Source organism: Metopolophium dirhodum, chromosome 9 (genome assembly GCF_019925205.1).
Source record: "Metopolophium dirhodum isolate CAU chromosome 9, ASM1992520v1, whole genome shotgun sequence".
NCBI classification, from domain to species: Eukaryota; Metazoa; Arthropoda; class Insecta; order Hemiptera; family Aphididae; genus Metopolophium; species Metopolophium dirhodum.
The window spans coordinates 29,430,147-29,438,168 of NC_083568.1; positions in this window are offsets into that span (position 1 = coordinate 29,430,147).

Consider the following 8,022-nt stretch of genomic DNA (forward strand, 5'->3'; position numbering starts at 1 on the left):
CATTCAAATAGAATATGTTTTCTCTTTGCATGACTGCTCCGCATGCCTCCGTCATAATCGCTTTAAATGCTTTAATTTTTTTTGTTTTTACAAATTTCGGGTTGTGTTTACAAAGCTCCTCTAAACTTGCGCCTATATGTCACACGACACGGTTTAATATGGTATAATATTTGTGTTTGGAGTGTTTGGCAGATGGGCCGGTCCAGGCGGGATTGACTGCAGATTTCAGTTTCCTAGTCTTAAGGAGACACTTTTATTTCCTTTTCTAAGACCGTAAAAAAGCTCTGGCGTGAGCTTTATATAGGAGATTTTTTTTCAATTTTCTCCGTGTACGTATTATTGCGGTGCTAAACTAAACGTCTGGAAAAACTACTGAAAAACCGATACCGAGCTCCGCGTACGATCGTTTGAGGAACGCCATCGGTTCGCAAGGATTTATACGTATATCTATATGATACACGATAACACGCAGGACTTATATCCTGTACCACAAATGTGCGATCGAAACCAATATCCGACGTCCGGTAATACGCCCCCTGCGTATGACGTGTATAGTGTCCGGTTTTTAAACGTTAGTTTTTGTATTGAACCACCGCACCGCCTAACATATATATAAGAATCCCTAACGTGGTATCCGGTAAAGCGGTATCCGGCCGAGAAACTCGCGAGTCGTACAATACGATGTAGCTATTTAATATCATATTATTGTACTGTAAAATATAATAATATACAATATGTATGCATAATATAGGTATAATATACATATACATTATATTATATATAGACGTATTGTATACAAACTCGCCCGAGCCACTGGTCCCGGTCGTATAATTAATGGGACGACGACGGAACTTTGTGACAAAAGGGGATTATACAGACACCTCTTTCTCACTGCATCTCACTCACTCTGTCTCCTCTCCCCCCCTCTGTCTCTCTGTTTCTTTCTCTCTCTCTCTCTCTCTCTGTCCCCCCCCCCCTCTCACTCACCCTCTCACACACTCCCCCTCACACTTTCCCTATCTATATATAAAATATAACATGCACGTAAGTAAGGTAAATACTATCATTTACACCGCATGGAGACGTTCAAACGGGCTTTTGAACCTTTGTATACCTATACTATGGTATTATGGAAATACCTATACAATATGTACAGTGTATATATAGGCACTAAAGTACATCAACGTTCAACACATATCGATTGGATTCCCAAAACCGTGTCTTATTTTTTCCCCATAATGCTCGAATAGTATTACATTATATAATATATTTAAGTTATTATATTGATTTATTCGGTTGGGTCAGCATATAGTCAAGAAATCGCCATTTATATGCTCGTCAATAACTATTAATAATTAATAATGCACCTACCTTAGTGATATTATTAACCCTCGAAGTCAAAATAATAATATATTGAAGTAAAGAGGAAATGATATATTTTATTTGTTCTACACACTGGGAATTCTTATGATGTTGCAATAATATTTTAAGGATCAGTTTTTTCTTATGCAACCAAATTAGTTACTTATTTATGTAGGTATAGACACCTATTTGTAACAGTCCTAATACACATGACATTGAATGTTTGAAATAATTTCATGGTTGACCTCGAATGGTACCTAAAGGTAATTTAGACTATTATTTCATAACAAGCTCTATGCTGTGTATAGTTACAATTATTATTATTATTGAAACAAAAATATCCACGGAGCCTATTTAGTAGGTATAATATTATAATGCAATGAATCTATCAAATATGAAGCATGGTGATTATTGTATATGTACAAGTTTAAAGTATAATACAATCGATAGTTCTCGACAGCAATAATGTAAATAATTTGGATATTCTCGTCAGCTTGATAAAAAAAAAAAAAAAATACGCCACTCAAAATTAAGAAAAATATCAAACCATTTCCACCAATAAGAAATACGATTGAGCATTTAAGTGTAATTATTGTGAATTATTAAATTAAATGGAATTTCGTCTGGGTATGGAAATATTATTCAACTGTTGACTCATAACAGTTTTAGTTGTAATAGTATTATAATTTATGATAGGTATTCGGTATTGCTGGATAATTAACAATAATTGGAAATTTGATAAAAAAAATTGTCTAATAATGTCGTATAGTTAGGTGGGTTACTTACACAGTGTGTGACGTTATTGTAAGGTTTTTTGTCATGTGCTACGCTACTCACAAGTCATAATAACATAAATTATTGCGTTTTTAATTACGTGAAAATAATAATTAATGTTACATGTTTTTGACTTTTATCGTAATTAGTAATAATTTTATATGACTCAAGATTCATAGAAATAATAGAGATAAATCCGTTTTGTGTACATACAATTCAATATTATTATCATATTAATTCAACGGATCTACGAGGTTGGAAGCATGCAATAATTATTAAGTCAATTTGATATAAAAAACCAATGGCGCACTTAACAAAAAATAACTGGAAAAGTTTAAAATATTCTAATATATAGGTTATAATATGTAACTTATATAATCTATCATTCGCGATCTATAAAACAACATAATATCAAATTACAGAAATTTATTTTCAAATTAAAAAAATATTAAAAAAATATATTATTTAGGTTACTATCTACTGATTACTATAAAACAATAGTTTTATTTATTATTACTTGTTAGTAGTTATTACAATATTCTACTATGCACAGTACAATAGAAATATTTCAGTCATTCCTGTAATTTCATTAAGATATCGTACAAAAGTGTCATATCTATAGTTCACATAAGACAGTAAACAATATTTTAATTAAAAGATTTGTATAATATGTATCCTATTGTGTTTGATACGTAGTTAAATTGTTGAGTCACAACCTACAAATTCTTTAGAATACAATATTTAATTGATTTAGGTACTTATGAAAAAATAAATTTTTTAATTATTTTTTGTATTTGAATTAGATACGATGATTGTTTAAAATTTTTGTATATTGTATATTTATATAAAAAATTTTTACAGCTCAACATTTAAAATATAGAATATTTTTGTAAATGTTTTTATATCTTTTTTTTACGACTTCAAACAAATAAATATACACATACAATATACATATAAATTATAATACATATTATTCAACGCCCTGTAGTGGTATAAAGTATAAAATATTAAAGTGGTCGTTATTTTATTTTTATATTTTTGTTGTTTAGACATTAAAAGTTCATTTTTAAAGAAAAAAAATACGTTTTAGAAATAGGAAAGGTTTTCAAAATAGAAAGCATACAGTTTTCGTACAGATGAACAAATTTGTTGTCTACGGTCCTTACATTTTTAGATTAAATTTAACTCCTAACCTGAGATTTTCGTATTAAAATAAGATATTCTCTCAACAATCGTCAATTCCTTACGATCATTCACAAAACACTTGACATTGATAATATAATATCTACACTAAATGTCTCAAACAAGTTTTATCTCAGTTTATACAATAATAAAATGCCAACATTTTAAAACTCGGCTCTTCGCACATTAATTATATAATGCTCTTTCGTATGTCTTAGATTACACCCTCTACATAGTGTTCTAAAAACAATATCAAAATATAAGCAAATAATTTTATGTTTTATAAACGTTTTCACAACACGTAAACATTTCCACTATAAGTAATCTCAGGAAACTCACCTATAGACGTTTCAAACGTACTTATAATTTAAAAAAAAAATGATAATAATTAACTGTACATAAGACGTGTTGATAATAGGTGTGACTGTTATTATCAAAATAATAAATCATGTGTTTTGACTATATTATTATAAATACTTATTGTGCCTGATAATTCGTAAAATTGTGTAGGTATTATCGAAATACAAAATAAAAAATCTGTGAGCTTGACATGCTGATAAGTGTGCAAATAAAAGTGTACGAATATTTGGGAAAAAATGCACGTCTCTAAGGTTTTCATTTTTGAATTACGACTAAAAAACAAAATCATTTTGTCGAAAACTGGTTTTACGTGGTGAACTATCTTACTTTTGACCACCCAAAAACCACCCTTAAAGTTAAAAAAACCACACATTTATGTCATTGTTGAATCAATGCATTTATCGCTACACTTCGAATCTACAATTTTAAATATATATTTTTTTAAGAAATTGTATTTACCTAAAATTCAGCCGGCGTTCTTCATTATTTCACACCTCTACAGACACACGAAATAGTGCTTTATCACTGTAAAATATAAAAATTAGGTATAACAAATTAAATGTCACAATACTAATGGAGCTTAATATACAATTACAAGTGGATGGGTGTACCATGTATTAATGAAAAAAAACGTAATTAGTTTCTACAGAAGGTACTCGAGCACACAATAATATTTATCATTCATAGGTAATTAATTATTTCTTTCAAATAATAATAATTATTTCATCGAAATTGATGGATAGTGATTTTGGCATTTTACAATCAAAAACACACAATGCTAATAAGTACCTACTATAATTTATACTATATAATATACATAATGATTTATGTTGTGCATAGGAAAGCAGAGCGAGATAGGAGTTCTATAACATAACTTGTTACCAGCCAGCCTGCAGCGCATACGTTTAATAGTAATTACAAAATATATATTATTTATTTTTCATAAAATAATATTGTTTTATTTTATTTGAATAATGATTTATTCGGAAAAAGAAAATGTGCACCTGTAATGCGCGTGCAAATCATATATTATTATTATTATCATGGAATGGTGGTCTCTACAGGTCGAAACGTGGAATAAAAAATATATGGGAACGAGAGCAGCTGATGGAAAAAATAAAGTAAGTAGTAAAGGTAGTAACATCGTTAATAAATATGTATGATATGTATAATAATGTATAACAATATATAGTGCACGAAACTTCCGGAAGAACCGGTACGCCACGAAGGACCTAATATCTAACCGATATCGTCCGGTTCCGGTAATAATATAAGCTATATAACATGAGCTATAACCGCGATATGAGCTGCTCGGCGGCGTACTTATATACATACATACCGACCGTTGTGGGCACAATAATTGCATATAGAAACACCACTTTAAGGATATTGTACTAACCATATACCTATAATAAATGATATTACGGTTGAAACGCGTCATACTATATTATATCGCATAGAAGAAAGGCTTTGTAACGAAAACTGTTATCTGTTTGTGAAAACTATAGAAAACGATAATTTAACCATAGGTATATGTAGGTAAGTTTTCCAGTATTTGCGTAATATACACCACAACCATATAAATGATATACCTATATTATACCCCAGCGGCGTGCCAAGGAATTTTCATTGGGGGGGGGGGGGGGGGGGGTCTTATAACTAATAATACATTTAAATGAATTGTGCAGTGGTATTACCAAAGACACAAATAAGAGGATTTATCGGACAATGGGAGGAACCCCTAACCCTTAACCAACCCACAGACTCCCTAGGAACGCCACTACTCTATATATATATACCTACACAAGGTGATCTATTCAAGTGCTTATTATTACAGACATTGATTTGAAAATGTTCAACTTTTTTGAAAATATTACTTTTATATAATTCGATGTTATTACAAAACAACATTTTTGAAAAGAAAATATATTTTTACAATTTGTATAATAATAATTTTTAGGGGTTTTTTTTTAATTACAATAAACTTAAATTTTTAATTTCATATTCCAAAACAGAAAATTTTTCGAAGAATTTTGATACACAAAAATCAAATTTTGAACGACCAATTGGTTAACTGACTAATTAACTAATTAGTTACACGTATTTATTGTGTAGATGAGCGTATAGTATAATTAATAGTCGTACAATAGTGAACCAACATTTTCGGGGTACCCTAAGTCAATCAAATCCACTTATCTAAACTAAATACTTATAGTCAAAACTCAAAACTAAATAACTAATCGTTCAAAATTTGATTTAAACCTATGTATCGAACTGCATACTTCAAAAAATATTCTGTTTAGGGATATGAAATTAAAAATGTACTTATGTTGTCATTCAAAAAAATAATTATAAATGTAATTTTAATTTTAGATGTTGTTGTCCAATAAAATACAATTATCAAAAACAAAAATATTTAAATTTTGAGCGTAGACACTTAAATTTATCATCATATTGTGTACATACCTACTGTGTTTTTATTGTGGTAAAATTGTGAACGGGTAAAATAATTAATTAATTTCGTAAAATAGTTTTATCAATAATATTTATTTTGACCAACGACAAGACTATATAGCGAAAAAAGTTATAAGTACTTACTGTACAGTTTATTATTATACGAATATCTTTTTTTTCTTTTAAAGAACCGTAAGTAAAACTATTATATACTTTTATTAATTTCCATCAAGAATAGTTCAGTGTTTAACACTATATGTTATTGTAAAAGCGGTGGTTAATAATATTATTATTATTTATATATTAATCTTTATTTAAAATTGTAAGCAGTGCGATACAGCCGATAAAAGAATAGAACGGCGATAATATAATAAGCGAGATAGTATTATAATGTCAGAGGTACCTACAGAATATATAATATAATATTATTTTATTTTTAGGGAATTTTTTCCATCGTTCTCCATGTCTCTATATATAATATTATACATATATTGGTATTATAAGGTACACGCTTTATACATATAATGAATCGTAGTCTCTATATATATAGTCTGTAGTAATCCATATTAATACCTTTGTATTTCAGTTTGTTGGCTGAATGCGGTCTCGTACGACGTGATCACACCGAGGAGATTAAACGCCGTACATTCCCTAGAAAGTTGTTCGTGCCATGACTGATTAGATGGCTTTGGTCCTGAGCGGAGCGAAGAACTTATATTGATTTTGCAATGATGGTAATTTTTTCCCCGAAAGCATTTTTTGGGCACTGAAACAGCTCAAAAAGATTGTGGTTGGATCGTTGTAGAAAAAAAAATTTAAAACTTTATACGTCATTTGACAGCTGGTATTTTTGATTTCAATGCTGAATAAATTAAATAAAAACATATACCTGTGGTATTTAGGATTTCGTAGATTCTAGACAACAATTGCTATTTCAAAATGAACAATGTAATTTGTTTACTAACTGAAGAACAAATTTAATAATATATATATATAGGGTTATGTAATAGGTAACCGCGATGGGAACAATTTTTTTTAAGCGCGTAATTAAGGGGATTCCATACCGTGATTTTCTGTTTTTGTCTAACACACGCGCGACATAGGATTTTTGACGGATTCTTAGGCCAAACATATCAATTGATCTAATGAAGTGATGAGAATTCTGAAAACAGATATGAATTCGTCGTCAAGTCTACTTGAAATCGACTTTCCCACAATTTTGATTTTTTGGTTTTAGCTTCTCCAAAAATTGAAATACAAAAATGTTTAAATACTCTTTTTTAATATGACGGTTTCTGGAATTTGGGGGATAATATCAAAAATGTGGGAAAGTCGATTTTAAGTAGACTTGACGACGAATTCATATCTGTTTTCAGAATTCTCATCACTTCATTAGATCAATTGATATGTTTGGCCTAAGAATCCGTCAAAAATCCTATGTCGCGCGTGTGTTAGACAAAAACAGAAAATCACGGTATCGAATCCTCTTATTATATTATATTGTTATGAATTTAAATTTATTTACAACATTTTCTGGGCGAAAATCTTTTTTTCAAACATGCAATTTCACGTAGTCGTCTTTATTAAGCCGGCATAAATCTCATCAGTCACTCACAGTACGTGGCCCTTTAAAAACGGCACACTGAAGCCCCTCCCACAACTCAACACTTGGTCTTGAGATGCATACGTGAAACACTGCAGAAACATAATAATATCAGTGGCGGATATATTCTAGTTCTGAGGGTGAATTTCAAATCCACAGAGGTAAAGACGTTCAACCACTCCCTTTTATTTTATATTGTAATAATGTATAGTGTGGTGAAGTGGGTAAGTCCACCAATTAGCCCCCCTCCCCCCCCATCGATATCCGCCACTGAATAATATCGAGCA